A 20080-nucleotide genomic window follows, 5' to 3' on the forward strand; every position below is an offset into this window, starting at 1 on the left:
TGTGGTTTTCTCCAGGACTGGTAACTGCAGGATTGGGTTCTGGAGCCCAGAGACTTTGTAGAGACTTGGGAGGGATGAAGCCTCTAACTCTGAGTCCACATTTTATTATATAAACAACCCCCAAACACTCTGTGTATGTCAAGATAATGTGAAGTCAATTTATGACCATTCCATTAAACCCTGTGATGCTGGACACTCAATCAAAAATTAATATAAATAATAAATAAACTATATACAAAGGTTATGTTCACACCTATGTGTGTGGTGAAATTGCGCAAAAATTGCATGCTTTCCCAACATGCACAGAAACGCGCTGCCCTTTAGCAGAAGCGTAGCAGCACCCTTAATTGTCAACAGCACCCCCACGCATCTGCAAAATCGTGGAACAAACTACATGGCGCCGCAGCACCCTATAGTTCAGCATGGCATGCTTTTGGAAAAGATTCACTTCTTTTCTATGTTACTTGTGTGTAGGAAAAGCCATTGAAATGAATGGGCTGCCCTACATGTGAAGCGTGAAAAACACGTCTGCGTTTGTTCGCACCTGTATGTGTGAACCAAGCCTTAGGCCCCATACACACTATTCGATTTTCTGAAGATTTTATTCTTCAGATTTACCAAAACCATGTAGTGCAAGGGCCTGCCTGATTGTATACAAATTGAAATTCTTAAGGTTTGACCTCATATTATATGGTTTTGGTAAATCTGAGGACAAAAATCTGCAGAAAATCTAATAGCGTGTGTGGAGCTTAACTGTGAGTAGATACAAAATAACAATCCTCAATAATCATAAATTGTTCTCTAAAAAAACAATTGTGCTACCATGCAAATCGCCATGAACACCATGCTCTGCTGTGTTTATCAAGGACTGTTATTTTGTATATAGAGTGTTTAGTTTACGTGGTGAGTTTACACTTTTCATTGTACAGGTGATTTGGGCCAGCAAAGGGTTAAATGAAATGGTTATAAATGAATTTCACATTATGTGGACATGCATAGTGATGGGGAGACACTTATATAGTTATGTGTGCCACCTTGGGAGATGTCTGTCAGCAGACGCAGATGACTCCCACACATATACCCCCCTGCTCTTCAGACCCTCCTCGCCAGGGTTTACGTCCTCTTTAATGAAAGGTGCTACATTTGAGCAGAGTGACCACACAATACAGTATAAACCAAAACAGGAAGTGAGAGGAAATCCCTTAAAAGTCACCAGAATTAGTTTACATAATTTACTATGCAAATTCAAATCTGCCTTGATGATGGTAACTTTATGCAGATTTATGCAACAGTAACCACTAAAGAACACATACACACACCTGGACTTCTTCAATGGACAATGGAGTATGTAACTATACCAATGAAAAAAACAGCTTACATTCTGCAATTAGTAAAAGCTTACGGATTGTTAGGCATTACTACTCCTTGTACTTCTTAATTGCTTTTTGCACAGGGTTTTTAAATAAGTCCAAACAAGTGTAATGCGCACGATGACTGCATTCAGATATACAGTAGATTTTATGTTTTTTTTTGGATATACAGTCAATTTTATGTTTTTTTTTTGGACATTTACTATAAAAATTCTGGACACTGAGGGTCAGAACCATACCCACATAATCACTACAAAATTGGTACTGACTGCAGAATTATAAGAGGAAATACCTACTACATGGTTTAAAGTGTTACTAAACCGAGTAATATGAAAATAGTTCATCTGCCTCCCCACAGTGCCCACAGCTTATAAATCTTCTTTTTACATTAAAATATTGCAACTATATACATATATAAATTGCACAGTTACTTCATTGCTGAGAGTTCAGGTAGGAGGAGATTTCCCCTGCAGGCTGTATACACACCCACATGTGTGATGTCAATATCATGTGACCTGGCTAACTCTGATCAACAAGTAATTGTTCTTTCCAGCATAAAAGACACAACTGAGCATGTGCAGGTTGACTATCCTGCCTGTGTTAGCTGGCTTTCCCCAGATAGACAATACAGGAGGCAAGGATCTATGCATACAGGATAAACAGCTTTTTTACACAATGCAGAGGATTAACCCCTTAAGTTCCACAGTGAGTATAACAAGTATGCTGCATATACAGACTGATTTTACTGTTGTGGGTTTACTAACACTTTAATGATTATTTAAGTACAAATATATTACAATGTATAAGAAACTACAGATGGAAGTATTTTAAATAAAAACACTTGTGAAGCTTGCCATACACATTTAGATTCCTTTCATTCTGCCTGGGCTGAACAAAAGAAATCTAACAGATTCATTCATCCACAGTAACAGTGGCAATGGACAAATCTTGCTCTGTGGACTATTGTATCAGTGACCAGCTGCCACAATACCTTAACAGTGCCTTCATCTGATTAGATGCACCACCGGCTATCAGCATACCCAAACCCAAACATAACACCTTTGACAAATGAAGCAAATTTTGGCCAATTTAGCATGAGTCAGATGAAATTTGATGTGTGTATCACCAACTTTATAGTTTGGCCAGATTAGAGCTAGCAAGATGGGCCCACATGCAAATTTCCCTATTTGGTTTAAGCCTTAAAAACCCTAAGCTGCCAAATCAAACAGACAAAAAATGCTTTGCCTGCAATAACCACTTGCAGCTCCAACTGTGATTATACACAGAGGGAGCCAATTAGCGGGAGAAATTGAACTCAGGTGTGGACAACCACAGTTAGGCTAGGTTCACACTATTGCGATGCGGGAACGCCGCGAATCCGCGGCGTTTTCCCGCATCGCTCACCTCCCGCAGGCAGTTCACACTGCCCTATGCGGACGGCTGGGGGTGTCAATGTTATGTTAATGACACCCCCAGATCCGTCGGCATATCGCAGTGCGATCTGCCGACTCGCACAGGAATCGGATCGCATGGTGTGAACCCCCATGCGATCCGATTCCGTTGCGGACCCAAAAAAGGGTCCTGTGCGAGTTTGCTGCGGGACTGCTGCGAGTTCAGCCATACTATCTGTATGGCTGAACTCGCAGCGCTACGGAGATCGGATGTGATTTGCTGTGCGAATCACATCCGGTTCTCCCCCCGCAGCGGTGTGAACCCAGCCTTATAGTATGTTTTAACAAGGGGGCAATCACTTTTTCACACAGGGCCATGATGGTTTGGATTTTTTTTCACCTTTAATAATAAACACCTTCATTTACAAATTGCATTTTGTGTTTACTTGTGTTGTCCTTGACTATTGTTTAAATTGGTTTGATGTTCCGAAACACTTAAGTGTGACAAACATGCAAAGGAACAGGAAATGAGGAAGGGGGCAAACACTTTTTCACACCACTGTAAGTCGCTTATTGCCAGCATTACTGGTAAAAGAATAAAATAAATAAAAATTCCATAAATATGTCCCATAGTTTGTAGACGCTATAACTTTTGCGCAAACCAATCAATATACGCTCATTGGGATTTTTTTTTTTTTTTACCAAAAATATGTAGCAGAACACATATTGCCCTAAATTGATGAAGAAATTAGATTTTCTACATTTTTTATTTGGATATGTTTTAAAGCATAAAGTAAAAAATATTGTTTATTTTTTCAAAATTGTAAGCCTTTTTTTGTTTATAGCGCAAAAAATAAAAACCGCAGCGGTGATAAAATACCACCAAAACAAAAGCTCTTGTTGTGGAAAAAAAGCACATCAATTTTATTTGGACACAGTGTCGCATACCCAAGCAATTGTCAGTTAAAGTACCGCAGTGCCGTATTGCAAAGATAATTGGTATCCAAAATATTGTCTATTCCCAGTCATTTGCATGCAGGAGTACATTTTGATAGTATTCATGGCATCCAAACCTCTCAGGCTGAAAAAAAGACCATGGGGACTTCCCTCTAGAGATAAATTGATGGGATTTCCACAAATGACTCCCCGGCTACATATTCAAGATGGTCACATCTGCATATATAAAAATGATTGAATACAAAAATGCTGAAATTCTCATTTGTGCTCACTTTGCTTGATGCTCAAAATATTGAGTAGCCAGGCTAAAGATATTGTTATGAGGATCATCTAATTGGATTTACAAAAAGTTGCGGCCCAGAATTATTTTCCCTTAATATGTTAGAAGAAGAGAAGCAAATAAGAAGCTGGAATAAGAACCTAACTCCAGTACCTATTAATTAGGAACAAGAAGCCTGTCTGTTATAGGTGCACCTGCGCCAGCCCTGTAGACATATACAATGACTATTATTTACAGAAAGCATGTCCTTTAACTCCCGCATAATGAAACATGTTTCAACAAATGCAGCCCCATGCAGCTTTGATTGATGAACATTGTTTGATTTGTAAAAAATAAACCAGCTTTGAAAATGACATGACAGATTCTGTTACAGGAATTACAACAGTGTTTTGCTTCTACATAAGTACATAGCTATTTAAGTTTGGGGAAATGCTGTACACCAGTTTTCTAAAGGCATCAATAAGCAATTAAGTGATTACATATGCTCAATAGCACTAAGACCCAATATTCATATGTTGTGTCACCTCAACAGACTAAACATCAAACATATGTAGAACCATAAACATCGGACACACATGTATAAGCATCATACACGTTCAGCCTACTTTATTAACTCATATTTAGTCCATCAAACATTTATCAGAAAATTGTGATCGAATACCTACTATAATTTTCATTTCCTGATTAACTCCATGGAAACATACATTTGAGTAGACTCCGCATCGCACCTCCCCCTAAGAACCCCTGTCCCATAAATTCTAGGGCTGGTACAGTCCACATGTTCCATAACTAACCTACTCAACAACTGGGAGGGATCCTATGTTTTCATGGAGTTAATATAGCAAAGAAAAATTATGGTAAATGTTTGATAACAATTTTCTTTTTTCCTGACCATGATAGCATACAAGAAATGAAATACAGTTGCAAAAAAAAGTATGCAAACCCGTTTGGAATGATATGGATTTCTGCACAAATTGGTCTTAAAATGTGATCTGATCTTCATATAAGTCACAACAATAGACAATCACTGCTTAAACTAATAACACACAAAGAATTAAATGTTACCATGTTTTTATTGACAGTGCAGGTGGAAAAAGTATGGGAACCCCTCGACTAATGAGATCTGCAAGAGCTAATTGGAGTGAGGTGTCAGCCAACTGGAGTCCAATCAATGAGATGAGATTGGAGGTGTTGGTTACAGCTGCCCTGCCCTATAAAAAACACACACCAGTTCTGGGTATGCTTTTCACAAGAAGTATTACGATTAAGAATTGTTGACTTGCATAAAGCTGGAAAGGGTTATAAAAATATCTCCAAAAGCCTTGCTGTTCATCAGTCCACAGCAAGACAAATAATTTATAAATGGAGAAAGTTCAGCACTGCTGTTACTCTCCCTAGGAGTGGGCGTCCTGTAAAGATGACTGCAAGAGCACAGCGCAGACTAGCCACCAACATGGGTGGAATGCAGAAAATCTTTTAATCACAGCTAACAAGAAATTTCAAGGTAAAAAAAATGAACACATGGACTGGATCCGCCTCAAAATTTACAGGAGAGGGGTCCTATGAGGGAGGAGTGAGGGAGGAAAATTGAAGACAAAGTCCAGACATACTGTGTAGGAGTATTACTGTAGGGTACCAGTCCACTCTATTCCTTTTTGTTAGTAATGTGGTGATCTGAAAAACCCTGTTTGTAATGAAGGATAACTATTCTTAAACACATACACTGCAGGCTCCTTGCTGTCCCTCACACCCAGAGAGGGACCAGAGAGAGATGGAGACAGACAACATAGGCTTAAACTTCCAGTGACTCTATGAGGTGCTCTTTGCAATTTGGTTATAGTAAATTAAACAAAAAATATTGTTTTTAAGGCAAACTTTGGACATTCTGACTTTAGCCTAGTTGCAGTATTTGCTGAATAGCAATGGTGATTCAGTGATTTGTTTATAGTAATGTATTGCCTGGAATTTAACTTTAGAACACAAATTAAAAGTTACCTTACTTTAAATGGACATTACAGCCTACTTTGACTTTAAACAATTACAGAGCTTAGAGAATAGGGGTGATCAAATCAATACAAACGTACCTATCTGCAGAAGAGGAAGATCCTGGTTGAACAGCACGAAACACTGTAAATGACAAAAGAAGAGACATTATTAAAAGCCCCCCAAAAAAAACATATCCTAAAGCACTCTTGTTCGAACAACTATGCTCTAGGTTACTGATGTCAGCAGAACCTTCTGTTAAAATTATTACGTGGCAGCTGATACTAGTGCTAAAGGGGGGCAAACACTATGAGAAAAATCAGAAGGAAAACTCTGTACGAGGCACAATTGTTTGATTTTCGTATAGTTTGTACACAACTTTCAACAGCCGAATTAGACTTTCCATACAAATACTTCCAAAGGGACAAACTCCAATTTTTTTCTCGGACCAAAACAAAACGTATTAACAACTTTCATTTAATGTGTACTGTTTTTAACAAGTAAAATCAGATACAAAAGACCACACATGAACAGAAACAATAAAAAACAATCTACACTACAACATACAAAAAAATTTTTTTGTAATTTGAACATTTTTATACAATTAATATCATCCATGGTTTCGACTTGCTGTGAAAGGTCAAGCAAAACTGGGCAATTTTTTACCCTATTTTTTCAAAGTGTGTATCCAACTTTAGATTGTAGAGATCGTTGAAATCAGTTAAACATTGGGTTTTAGTCTTGTGATTTAGAACTGTGGAGCAATAGAATTCTGCTTCTTAAAGTATCTCTAATAGATGGCCTAATGATACTTCTAATATTATTACTGACTATTTTTACTCCACCTGATGCCTACCTAACTGATGCCTACCTAATTCTGATTGTGTCAGAGTTTAGATTTAGTTCAAGACATAGACAGTCCCTGATGTTTGATTTGTGTATTAACTTATTATATAGCTCTGAAATTGTTAAAGCTAGTTTGTCAGACCTGAGGCAAGATTTTAAAGAAAACACACTCAAGTGTGATTGGCTGGAAACCAACTGAGAATTAAAAGTGTGGCTTAACTGTAGCTATCAAAAGAAATGTGAAGCAGGGACATTAGATTCCTTTTAGGAATATCAAATAGACTGTTATTTGAGTTATACATGAAAGTATGGGTTAAAAAGTTCAGCCACCTTTGTGGGTCTAGTATAGTGTAGAATAGATAATAGGTAGGTTGCATTTTCAACTGTTACCCTTGCTCAGCTACTCAGAGAGAGAGTGTTGAGAAGTGCTCTACCCAAAAACACACAGATCCTTCTACCTAAACATATCTGACAAAGCCTAGAAGACATTATTAAAACTCCAGGAAAAGTAAAACACAAAAACTTTAAACATGGTACCATCTCTTCGCATGACCAGTTCCAGTGTTCACTATTGCTCTACAAGCACAATCCACATATTAAAACATCTTGGCATCTACATGGTCTCAGGAGAATCGGATTTCTAGTAAGACATTTACTAGGCACTGATGAGTTCACATGTCCCATACACACTATCAGTTTTTCTGCTGAGTTTTTCCTTCAGGATTACCAAAACCATGTAGTGCAAGGGCCTGTCTGATTGCATACAAATTGAAACTCCTAAGGTCTGACCTCATATTACATGGTTTTGGTAAATCTGAAGGAAAAACTCAGCAGAAAAACTGATAGTGTGTATGGGGCTTTAGACTAAGTTGAGACGGCTTACTTCCTGCTTGGACCCAGAAGACTAAATTAGGTATACATAAAAGTACTAATTTATTGCCATTTTAGTTATCACAATATCAAACAGACCCCTTATGGGTCTTCTCTGACCCATAACCATTATTGAAGATCAGTCAAAGAAGAGCAGAAGTGCTGCCATAGGCATCAACTGAATGATTTCTATTTTGACCATAAAGTTGACAGCTAGCTGGTTAGTATATTTATTTAGTATATTTATGACCTAGCTTTCATACTTTTCATACTTGAAGATCAATCTTCTTCAATGAAAACTATCTGAAACAATTCTAGCAGTAATGAACATTTTTGTTCTATGGATATGATCACTCAATTAAATCAAACCTTTCAGAGAATGGGTAAAACTCAATTCAGCATGTTCACAATTTTGAATCAAAGGATGATTGAATGCTTCACATGGTAAATGGAGGCCCATGATAAACTTGCAATCCCATACCTAAGATTTTGTTTATGAAAATTCTTCCTAAACTACTGCTGAAACTTGTGTATTTGGGGGTCAAAAAGAAGAAATTCAGCAGTTGGGCTTCTACCTAACGTACAACTTTATGTCTATGATTAAATTCATGGTGGAATCTTAATGGTGAGTATATTGTGGACCTCATAATTTACAAAGTATTTATTTTTTTCCTAATTTGTCTACTCTATGCAAAGGAAGCTACAGCAGATGAAGCTGTATCCAGCCAAATCTCGGCATTTGTACTACAGTATTTTGGCAGCTATCTGACTTTTCAGTGCCAAACAGGAATTCCAGAGCCCACACCAGTCTTTTAGGATTCAGTGGGTAGTCAAATAATTTGTCAACATACTTTAGTGATGAAGTAACATGGTTTTTATAATTACATAAATGGATTAAAAGCTCACTGGTAAAAAAAATAAAAAAATAATAATAATAAATTACCTATAATAGTAAGTCAAGAAATGATTTCTGATTGGTTGCTGTGGTTTATTGCACCTTGTAAGCATTTGGTTAATATTGGTTAATGTAAACAGAAAATTAAAAAAATGCAATAATACAACATATAACAGGAACTTTCTTGGGGTTTATGAAGGAGCACAGGACCAGAAGTAAATCTGAAACAACTTTAGTAGGAACTAGACACTTGCAAACAACATGCTGTTAGCCAGCCACATAGGACCCTTCCCACTCACATGATACTTCAGTATTATGAAAAGCAGTATTAGGTGAAAATCACAACCACAGAGGTGTGGGCCTGTGTCTTTTATGAACTTCAAGAAAATGACTGTTTTATTAATTGCTGTTTAGGGGAAACAGGCCACAAGTAAATCAGAGACAATTGGGTTATCCAAATTTACAAAACCTTGAAGGAACCTAACCTTTGGGTCTATTGATGGACACATGTCTAATCCCAACCTCTACCAAATGACTGACAATTTACTTTTGCACTTCCAGGGCCTGGGTGAAGTTTTTTTTTTTTTTCAAATTTGGTCATGAAATTGATGTGACGTTCAGTTCACACATTTAAAGTGGTTCTAAAGTCAATTTTTTTTTAAATCTTAATGCATTCTATGCCTTAATATAAAACATATTTGTTGTGTAGCAGCCCCCCACAGCCCCCCTATTACTTACCTGAGCCCATCACGATTCAGTGATGTTGCACGAGAGTCTTGGCTGCTCTCTGCTCATCCTCCTCACTGGCTTAGACATCGGCTCTCACGGCTGTCAATCAAAGTCAGTGAACTAATGAGGAGAGAGAGGGGGTGGGGCCGAGCCGTAGCTCCATGTCTGAATGGACACACAGAGCAACGACTCGGTTCGGATGCCCCCACAGCAAGCAGGAGGGAGGGATCAGGAGTGTGGTCGAGGGACCCAAGAAGAGGAGGATCTGGGCTGCTCTGTGCAAAACCACCGCACAGAGAAGGTAAGTATAACATGTTTGTTATGTTTAAATGATACAAAATTAGACTTTTATATCACGTTAAGTTTCTGTTCCTTTTTCTATCACTACCTCTATAAATACCTGATTCTGTCTCTTTTTGTGTTTTAGTAGGGCTGTGTGTGTATGGGTTCTCAAGGGCCTTTAATGTCTGCATACTTTTCTAAAAATCTTGTTACACAGAAAATTCTATGGTCTTTCTAGGCTTGTAAGACTCATAAAAAAAATACATATTTTTCCAATTTTGTCAGAAGAATAGTATAGTAGGTGCAGATCTCTACTTTGGGTAAATACCACCCATTCTGACATGTTGGACATGTCCTATTATAGCTCACATGTCCTACAGATTTTCTTTGAGGGCATACCAAGTGCTGCTTCTTGTCAAAGTGTTCAGCAGAAATTTGCACCATCCAATTACGGTTTGTGAAGGTAATTGATAGTGATTGATGTAGCTTTCCATAATGAATCAATGGTGGGGACTCTTTCAGTTTAAGAATAAGTATGTAGTGGTATAATAGAACACAATTAAATGTGTTTTGAGAGTCAGAGGAGGAACAGAAGCAGCTGTATGCGTGTCCATGGAGGATAGGAGACCTGATAAGAGGTCATGTATTTGGTCTTTCTGATGACCTAAAGAATAAGAAGCCACTGCGTAGTTGGTCTATAAATTTCACCAGCATGGGGGTGAGTTGCATTGTTGGCTCTGCTACCCCTAGGAATCATGGCATGGCTCTTTTATGAAGACAAGGTAAGGAAAAAGAAAGCCCTTCGTTCTTCAGGCCAGCCTTTGAGAAAGTGATGTTGTAAAACGGTGATCATCTTGATGTGGACAATTACGTAAAACCTTTGAAATAGTAATAGGGAGTTAATTTACTAAAACTGGAGAGTGTAAAATCTGGTGCAGCTTTGCATGGCAGCCAATCAGCAATTAAGAGAAAGTGGGTTGGCACTGGCAATAAAAATGTCAAGGATGTGAGATTGGCAGGACAACAAAAGGAGCATTAGGGTTTAGGAGGCCCAAGACAGAGATAGATGATATGATGTCTATTAGGAAAACAGCCTGAGGTTGCTGGAGTCCTGTCCGAATGAGAGAGAGGATACACGTAAATTTGGACACGCGGGGAGGTTGTGGGGGAGTAATCCAAGAGTTTAGGAGACCGATCTTGGGAGCTGTGGTGAGAGCTTTTTGAGAACAGGCTTCTGAAAAAGAAAACTTGATTTGTCTTGTATATTTGCTACTAGAGGCAGATATTTTCTTTTACCATTACTATATTTGTTCTTCTCACTGAAAGACAAAGTATAAAACGTATACATTGTGATAATAGCAGCCTTTTATCAACTGCCAACCTTTAACACACCCTGTCACCGCTTTAAGGAATTGCAAATGAAAGTACAGAAAAATTAAGTATTTTATGCTTACTTGCGGAATTTTTACTTGAATGATTTTAAAAATTTACTTGCAATCAGTGGCGTAACTAGAACCTTCAGGGCCCCGATGCAAGAAACCATGAAGGGCCCCCCTGAACCCCAGCCAGGGCCCTTCCCTCCGAGTCTGGTGGTGGAACTCCAGGGCGTGGTCACAGGTATGACCTTTGTGAGCCCTGTAGTTCCACCACTGGTATCAGTATTTTTTTTTAATTATTATTTTTTTCATTTTTAGGTGCCCCATTGGGGGACTGTCCCTAGGCAGGATGGGGTCCCTGTTCTCCAGGGCATATGAAGTTACTGCCCCCAGGTGAGAAGGGGTCCCTGTCCCCAGGGGGAGATGGAGGGGGTATGTAATGGTGTGTGGGGGATGGGGTCCTCTCACTCATCATGACCAAGCTGTAGTGCGCCTTTTTTCAGTCGAGAAACCCTTTAAAACGATGTACAACTTTGAGGTACATTCTAAAATGTAAAAAACGTAACTAATAGTAGTTACCTAACGCAGCAGCAGCCACACACATGTGCAGCAGCCCAATGTTAAAGGAAATGTTTCTTTTCTTTTAAATAACTAACATGTTATGCTTACCTGCTCTGTGCAATAGTTTTGCACAGAGCAGGGACACTGTGTTAAGGGGCACTGTGTTGTGAAGAGGCACTGTTAAGGGAGAGGCACTGTTAAGGGGCACTGTGTTGTGAAGAGGCACTGTTAAGGGACACTGTGTTAGGAAGAGGCACTGTTAAGGGGCACTGTGTTGTGAAGAGGCACTGTTAAGGGACACTGTGTTAGGAAGAGGCACTGTTAAGGGGCACTGTGTTGTGAAGAGGCACTGTTAAGGCACACTGTGTTGTTAAAAGGCACTGTTAAGGGGCACTATGTTGTGAAGAGGCACTGTTAAGGGGCACTGTGTTGTGAAGAAGCTTAAGGTCCACCATGTTGTGATGGGGCACTGTGTTCTGACAAGGCACTGTTAAGGGGCACTGTCTTGTGAAGTAGCACTGTTAAGGGGCACTGTGTTGTGAAGGGGCACTATGTTGTGAAGAGGCACTGTATTATTAAGAGGCACTGTGTTGTGAAGGGGCTCTGTGTTATTAAGGGACACTGTAATGTGTTATTGGTGTATTGTAATGTGTAAAGGGGCACTGTGGTGTGTTATGGGAGTACTGTAAAGGGTCACTATTACGTATAAAGGGGCACTGCGATGTGCTATAAAGAGGCACAGTGATAAGTTGTAAAGGGGCACTGTGATGTGTAAAGGGGCACTGCGATGTAAAGGGACACGTAAAGGAGGGCTGTGATGTGAAGCTGACTATGATGTGAAAGGCACGCTGAAGAGAATGATGTACAGGAGGGACCATTATGTTATAGCACTAACTAGATTCAGACCTCAGCCAGAAAGACATTTTGCTGACAGGACCTCTGTAAATTTTAATTCAGGACCCCTGAGCTATACACACTTGAAATACATTTAGGTAGCTGTTTTACCTTTCATTGATTTTGTAATATTGTTCAACTGTTCCTGAGCTTTCTAGCCTCAAAGAGACCCTTGTGGGACACCTTCCTCAGAAAAATGCACTAAAAAGGTGCATGTAGCACTTCTGGAAATGCACTGAACCACCATTGGCAAAGTGTGTTGGGATGCCATACAGAATGAATGGCACTGCATCACACCAATGCATGTAACCTTCCACAAAGCAATTATGTGGATGGGCCCTAACAGACAGCATAGCTAGTTTGGCGGCTCACAATTCTCTACAGCAGACAAGCAATATAGTCTGCTCAGTCTCCTCCCCTCAGCCTTTATCTGGATATTTAATGTGGATAATCCGCGCTACCCCCAGTGAATATTCGTAAAAATAAAAAAATATATAAAAATATATATAGTGAATACTAAGTGATATATATATGAGGGTGCTGCAATCTAAAGAAAAACTGGAATATTCAGCTTGGAAATATGTATAAATTAGAAATAGATGCGCAGTCAAAGTAAAAGGGGTACCAATATGTGCAAACACAAACAAATATGTATACAACGCCTGTGCTGAATAAAACATGCAAACTCAAACAGTGGTGTTCAAGGGACAGCAAAAGGAAACAAAATAAATATTCATCAGCATACAAAAATTTTAATTTAGCTTGTGTTTAGAGCTGCACGATTCTGGCAAAAATAAGAATTATGATTTTTTTTTTTGCTTAGAATAAAAAGATCACGATTCTCGCGACATAAAATCTTTCAATCTTTCATGAGTTTGCATGTTTTATTCAGCACAGGCTTTGTATACTTTGTGTATACTTTGTATTTGTCTGTGTTTGCACATATTGGTACCCCTTTTATTTTGGTTATGCATCTATTTCTAATTTATATATTTATTTGGATATTGAAATTAATTACAAATGACTTGTCTTAAAAAAAAATAACAAACAGGCTTATATTCGCTTGCTCTGAACCTCCTTTTTTCAGGTTCACTGCTAGTCAATAGCTCATGTTGCCTGGCCAAAGCCAGTGAGACCTGGAAGTGAGGGGAGAGAAGAGCTGAAGACATGAACAGTGCTGGATCGAATAAAGGCTTTGGTAAGGGGGGGGGGGGGGTGGGGAATACTCATATCTAAACATTTTTACCTTAAGGAATGCAGTAAGGAGTATGTAAACCCAAAATTTTATATTCTTGATGTGTGCCTGCTGTACCGTGCACTTATGAAAAAGTATCCTGTTCTCTTTGTATTGCTTCCTTTGTGTGAAATCTCTGGTGTTCCTGTCAGTTCCTCTGCTTTCCTATTAAAAACTGACAACACTAAACAGAAGAACCCAGCGTGGTTAGTTCTCTAGCTATGCTGGGAAATCAGCGTGCTCTCCTTCATTGATCAGATTTGTCCTGATACCCCCTCCAGCCACCAACCCTGCACAGCCTTACACTGGGACAATCAGTGCACTGCTGCTTCTCTTCCCCCAGCTCTCTATGTAGCTGAGAACAGAGGGAATGTGATCAAATATAAAAAAAAAAAGGAAAAGAAGGTATTTAAAATGTTTTTATATTTCAAAACAAATGTTTTCCTTTCATTTCTATTTTAAAGTAAAGCCCTGGTTCACACCAGTGTGGCTTTGAAATCGTGCTACTTCAACGCGATTTCAAAGATGCCCAATCTGTGAGATTTTAATGTGCCATTTTATTGCAGGTTGTGACTTAATTTAACAGAAGTCAATGCAAGTTTGCAATGAAATTGCCAAAAAGTAGTGCAGGAACCTTTTTCAGAGTCGCAATGATTTGATCGGTTCCATTGCCAGCAATTGGGTGCAACTTGAACTGTGAAGTCACATGACAAATTGCACTGGTGTGAACCAGGTTTAAATGGGCTGTTTTACAGGGTGATCGTTTAAAATCACTTTAACCTCCCTACATACATACATACATTACTGTATCAAATAATTTTACATCCCTTTTGTCACATGCAGTTTTATATTATACATACTGTTCTTTCTGCCTGGAACCTTGAGATTTTCCATAGCAACCAAAAAGTGTGCCTTCACGTCAAAGCAGTTTTAGACAGCTAGAAAAAAGCGATAGTAAATTGGAATCACTTGCAGAATTGAGCGATAGCGATTCGTGGGGAAATTCGTCATCCAACACTGAAAGTAATGACAGCTATAATTCTGCAACTAAGACAATTTCAGTATTTTTGATTTGATTACATTATTGAATAAATATTATTATTATTTTTTATAATTATTTATAGTTTTTTATTATAAATTATGATTTCATGTTTCAAACTTTATCATACCCGGGATGTCTACTAGACTCTTGTTTGGACAGATTTAAGTGAGTTATTCCTAATGCCCTGTACACATGATCTGACTTTCTGACAACAAAACAGTAGAATTTTGCTCGAAGAGTGTTGGCTCCAACTTGTCTTGCATACACATTGGGGGTTATTTACTAAAGGAAAATACAATTTGCACTGAAAGTGCACTTGGAAGCAAAGTCGCTGCAGATCCCAGGGGGACATGCAAGGAAAATAAAAAACAGAATTTTAGCTTTCACATGATTGGATGATAAAATCAGCAGAGCTTCCACTCATTTCAGATCTACCCCTTATATTTAGAGCGACTGCACTTCCAAGTGCACTTTCAAGTGTACTTGTAGTGCAAAGTGGATATGCCTTTTGATAAATAACCCCCATAGTGAAGTACAAGATGTACGGTGAGTCGATAAAAAGGAAGTTCAATAGTCATGTGATATCTTCATTACGAATGCTAGTTTGACCAGACTGAGCGCTTCCTGCTCGTCCTTGATTCCGAGCATGCGTGTTTGTACTTTGGACTTTTGTCCGACGGACTTGTGTACACACGATCGGAAAGTCCGACAACACACATTGTTTGGAAAATTTGAGAACATGCTAGCCAACATTTTTTGGCGGAAAGTCCGACAACAATTGTCCGATGGAGCATACAAACGGTCGGACTTTCCACCAACAAGCTCACATTCAACATTTCCCGTCAGAAAATACGATTGTGTGTACGTGGCATAAGAATTACAGGCCTACAATATAAAACGCCAAATTTCTATGCAAAACAATGTACTGCTTTCAGCATCAACAATCTGAAATAATCATACCGCCAGGGAGGTTAAGGTAAAAAAAGTTTAGGCTTTATAACGACTTGAAAGAGCAGAAAATAAATGAAGGTGATCACTGTTCTCCTGTTATAGTGTTCCCCCCAAGCACATGAGCATGCGTGTCTGGATGTTTCCTGCTAAAACTACTTCACTTCCTTCCGGTCAAAGTTTTGCTTTGCAGAGAATCACAGAAGCTGGCATTTTTTTTAATGACTATATAACTGCACAATAACAACATCAAGTTTTATATCAGTACACGGTTTAGCTGTACATCTGGTCCTTGCTGTGACAATCAGCACAATTATACAGATGGGATTTTTCTGTGTATACTATACAAGTCACAAGCTGGCCATAGATATTACAAGGATACTTGCTTGATTCTAGCCAATTGCACTCAGAAGTATGAAAACCTGGTTCAATTTCTGTTTTATTTCCCCAAAGTGATACTGAAAGCAGTTTTCCTCCTTCACCATACAGTTCTCCATCTATGCTCAGAGGAACACAGCACACACGTGTTCTGAACTGCCAGCTGTCAAACTTACCTCCGGGCGGTAGGATCATGAGAAAAGGATTGTAACCCGTATGGTGCACAGAACATTGATTCAACTGTTGCTGCTTGTCTTAAATCAAAGGCGTTTGAATATAGGTCATATGAGACTTACAGAATTCCGAGAGGCAGCAACAATTAGGGTTGAAAATGAAGGAGTTGGATGAGCAATTCATTTATGAGAAACATGTTTCTGCTGAATCTGTCTGCACAGATGTTAACATTAAAACCCATTTCCAGGCTGGCATTTTTCTTGCTCATCGACATCCCAAAAAAAATTATATTTTTACTCAACATATATTCCTGTCACATGACCCTTCACAGTGCCTCTTCCAGAAGTGAAATACCAGCGATGCCCTGAGACAGCCTTATTTGTGCCCCTTGAAGCATCCTCTGGCTCTACCACTAGAGATTTTAGAACCTCCAGGGCCACCACTCATGGACAGGCCAAAGGGAATATCCCTGTCACCAGACATGGGTGTCAAAGAATGACCCTTCCACTTTACAGTCCAGATACAGAAATCTCTGAACCTGGCACATCATGTGACTATAAATTTAGGTAAGGGCTCAGATACAAAAAAATTTTAATCTATTAAATTTATTAGAGGGAGTGTGTATAAGTAGTAGTGGAGCTGGGTCCCTGGCACTAAAAATCCACTGTTTGGTAGCTAGATTAAATAATTATTTTTAGTGCCCCATCACAGAGAAGCGCTGACAGATACAAATCCCAGCAGATTCTATGTAATAAAGGCTTCATTCACACTAGCCCATAGGTCTGTACACCCATGAAGAGGAATTTCTTTATACACCCAGAGCAGTGTACAGGCATGCCCAGAAGCCTGTTAAAAATGTCAACATGCAGAAGACCCCATTTAGAGTCACAGCATCCAATTTTTTATATTACCATATTTATCGGCATATAACATGCACTTTTTTCACCTGAAAATAGGGGGAAAATCGCCGACAGCGTACCTTGGAGGGGAAGGAGGGGGACGAGTGCCGCCCGGAAATCACTGAACTGTCATCTCCTCTCTACTTGGCTCTCTGCTCGACTCTCACTCGTCTCTAACTCAGCTCGCACGTCACACACACAGTCCCGCCTCTGCCACCGGCATTGGACCGGTGTTGTGTCACAGGAGCTGGTCCAATGCTGATGGCGGAGGCAGGACTGTGGGTGTCACTGCTGACTGAGAGCCGAGGAAACAGATGACAGTTCGTGATTTCATATGAGATGGTGAGCTGCATTAATGGGGGAGATGGGCACAGAACAGGCTGCAGATGGGCACAGAACAAGCTGCAGATGGGGACAGAACAGGCTGCAGATGGGCACAGAACAGGCTGCACTGAAGCTGCTGATGGGCACAGATTAGGCTGCATTGATTCTCACTGACCATAATTTGGCTTCAAAATGGTTTATTTAAAAAAAAATTTTGTTCCTGAAACTTCCCCCTAAATTAGGGTGCGTGTTAAACGTTGTCACGTGTTATACACCAATAAATACAGTATTTACTAAAGTGGGTAGGGTGTCTTCATTCTGGAGATAGAGAAATACAAAAGGACTGCCCCTGTTAGGTTGGTATTCAAATTTATAGTTCAACAACTGGTGTATGATTCCATGGAGATGTGAGGAAAGTATGTTTAATGTGGGACATCTATTTGCCTTCCGGTCCTGGTTACCACACATGAATAGAGGGAAACGCAACACATCTTGGATTCATTACACTTCATCAAACTAAACCAGAACCCTTGCCACTGACATGTTAAAAAAAAATTAGAAGTCAGCAGCTACAAATAGAGGTCGACCGATATATCGGCCGGCCGATATTTGCCGTTTTTTAAATAATCGGCATCGGCCGATTGTGCTGATAAAAAGCCGATTTAGAACTACAGCGGGACTTTGAAATGACTTCTGTAATAGAAGTCAGTGTAAGTTGCCATAGAAACGTCTTCCTCCTCTCTGGGCAGGCTGCCAAGAAAAGAACAGAAAGATACAATGTTTACACTTGAATGAATGAAGTCATTTCTGTGTGTAGAAGTTCTCAGTTTAACCATTTAAAGACTAAATCTTTTCTGACACTTGTTGCTTACAAGTAAAAATCCTGTATTTTCTGCCAGAAAATCACTTAGACCCCCCAAAAATTATATATATTTTTTTAGCAGAGATCCTAGGGAATAAAATAGCGGTTGTTGCAATATTTTATGTCACACGGCATTTGCACAGAGGTCTTTCAAATGCATTTTTTTGGGAAAAAAATACACTATTTAAAAAATAAAAATAAAATAAAAACAGTAAAGTTAGCCCATTTTTTTTTTCGTCCAAAAGTTTTGACTACCTGTTTTTATTTAATATATAGGTTTTTTTATTTTTTTTTAATCTAAATCATACATACAAGTAAACTGATTGGAGGTTTGTTTTGTTTAATAAATGTTTAAATGTAAGAAATTTTCTGTATCACTTATGAAGACTGCTTTCACACTGGAGCGGGCAGACGTTGATGGTAAAACGCAAGTTTAAGCAGCTCTTTACCATAATTTTAGCGGTGCTATTTGGCTGCTAGTGGGGCACATATAACCCAGCTAGCCGCCAAGGAAGAGGTTAAATGCGCCCATGAAGCACTGCTGCCAAATCGCATTGCATGCGCTTCGGCAGTGGTGCCCATTCATATCAATGGGCAGGAGTGGTGGAGGAGCGGTATACACCACTCCAAACGTGCTGCTTGCAGGACTTTTTTTTTTAAGATCCTGCCAGAGCATCGCCTCAGTGTGAAAGCACTCTGTCTTTCACACAGACTGCAGGGGAGCCATTTTTAGCCCAAAAGCGCCTGAAAAATGCCCCAGTGGGAAAGGTGTGTTAGATCAAGGGGGATTAAAAAAAAAATAATAAAAAAGGAAAAAAAATAAAAAATAAAAAAAATCGGCCTAACATATTGGGCCAAAAAAATCGGCATCATATATCGGCTTTCGGCCGCCATGATTTCTAAATATCGGCATCGGCCAGAGAAAAACCCATATCGGTCGACCTCTAGCTACAAATACTGTAGCTGTTGACTTTTAATAAAAGGACGCTCACCTGTCCAGAAGTCCAGAGCCATGCTCACCTGAACAGGTTCTTCGACGGTCTTCAGGTCTACAGTGCTGACATGTTTACTATGGGCAGCTTGCTATGATTCTTGCTGCCCTCTGCACATGCACAAGCCACACTGCGCTTTGTGAATGATCCCACGTTCCTCTGGGACCTATGACATGTCTCAAAAGGTTGCGGGGGGGGGGACTTCCGATGGATCACCTTGGCGATCCGACCAGAAGTGGAACCAAATTCCAAGCCAGACACACAAACTAATCATCACCTTATGAGCAACCCATGACAAGCCAACCCAGTACCCTCCTTTAGATATCTCAATTGTGAAGAGTCCCTTTCCTAATTTTTCCCCCCATTTTCCCTCTTTTCCTTCCTTTCCCTTTTTAACTTTCTTTACTATACTTATTGTCATTATCTCTACCTCTCAGATAACTATGCTTGTAGGAATCCTCCTGAACTTTAGTGCTCTGGACAGAGAACTGTATTGTAAAGGTTTCAAATGCTACAGTATGCAGAGAACAAACCTAAGAAACCTCATAACACCTATAAACCAACTCAGGATTATCGCCCCCCACCTTAATAGTTAACCAGTTATAACCAGTCGACCTCCTTGGATAGATATGCCATTATTATTTAGCTACTACTGGAATGATCGTTAGCTGTTCATTTTTGTCTTTTTATGAAAGGCCGACAGTCTTGCCAAACAATCTTGCATAATAATTGTTCTACTGTAATTTTAACACTATTGTTCTATGCACCTGCTAAATGGTTATTATGATTGGTG

General features: G+C 39.4%; 1 protein-coding gene across 7 annotated transcripts in view; it reads right to left on the reverse strand.

Moving 5' to 3' along the window:
- ANKRD6 (ankyrin repeat domain 6) overlaps positions 1-20080 on the reverse strand; it is a 322801-nt gene that overhangs the window by 193728 nt on the left and 108993 nt on the right. For 6 of the 7 annotated variants that reach the window (XM_077487250.1, XM_077487252.1, XM_077487251.1 and 3 more), the window contains exon 2: positions 6083-6125. The exons of the other annotated variant lie outside the window; for it this stretch is intronic. The gene's annotated coding sequence lies outside the window, so the exon portion shown is untranslated. The remainder of the gene's footprint in view (positions 1-6082; positions 6126-20080) is intronic. 7 annotated transcript variants of the gene reach the window in all.

Source organism: Lithobates pipiens, unplaced genomic scaffold, assembly GCF_037356315.1.
Source record: "Lithobates pipiens isolate NorthernLeopardFrog02 unplaced genomic scaffold, aLitPip1_a1.2 Scaffold_18, whole genome shotgun sequence".
Taxonomy (NCBI): domain Eukaryota; kingdom Metazoa; phylum Chordata; class Amphibia; order Anura; family Ranidae; genus Lithobates; species Lithobates pipiens.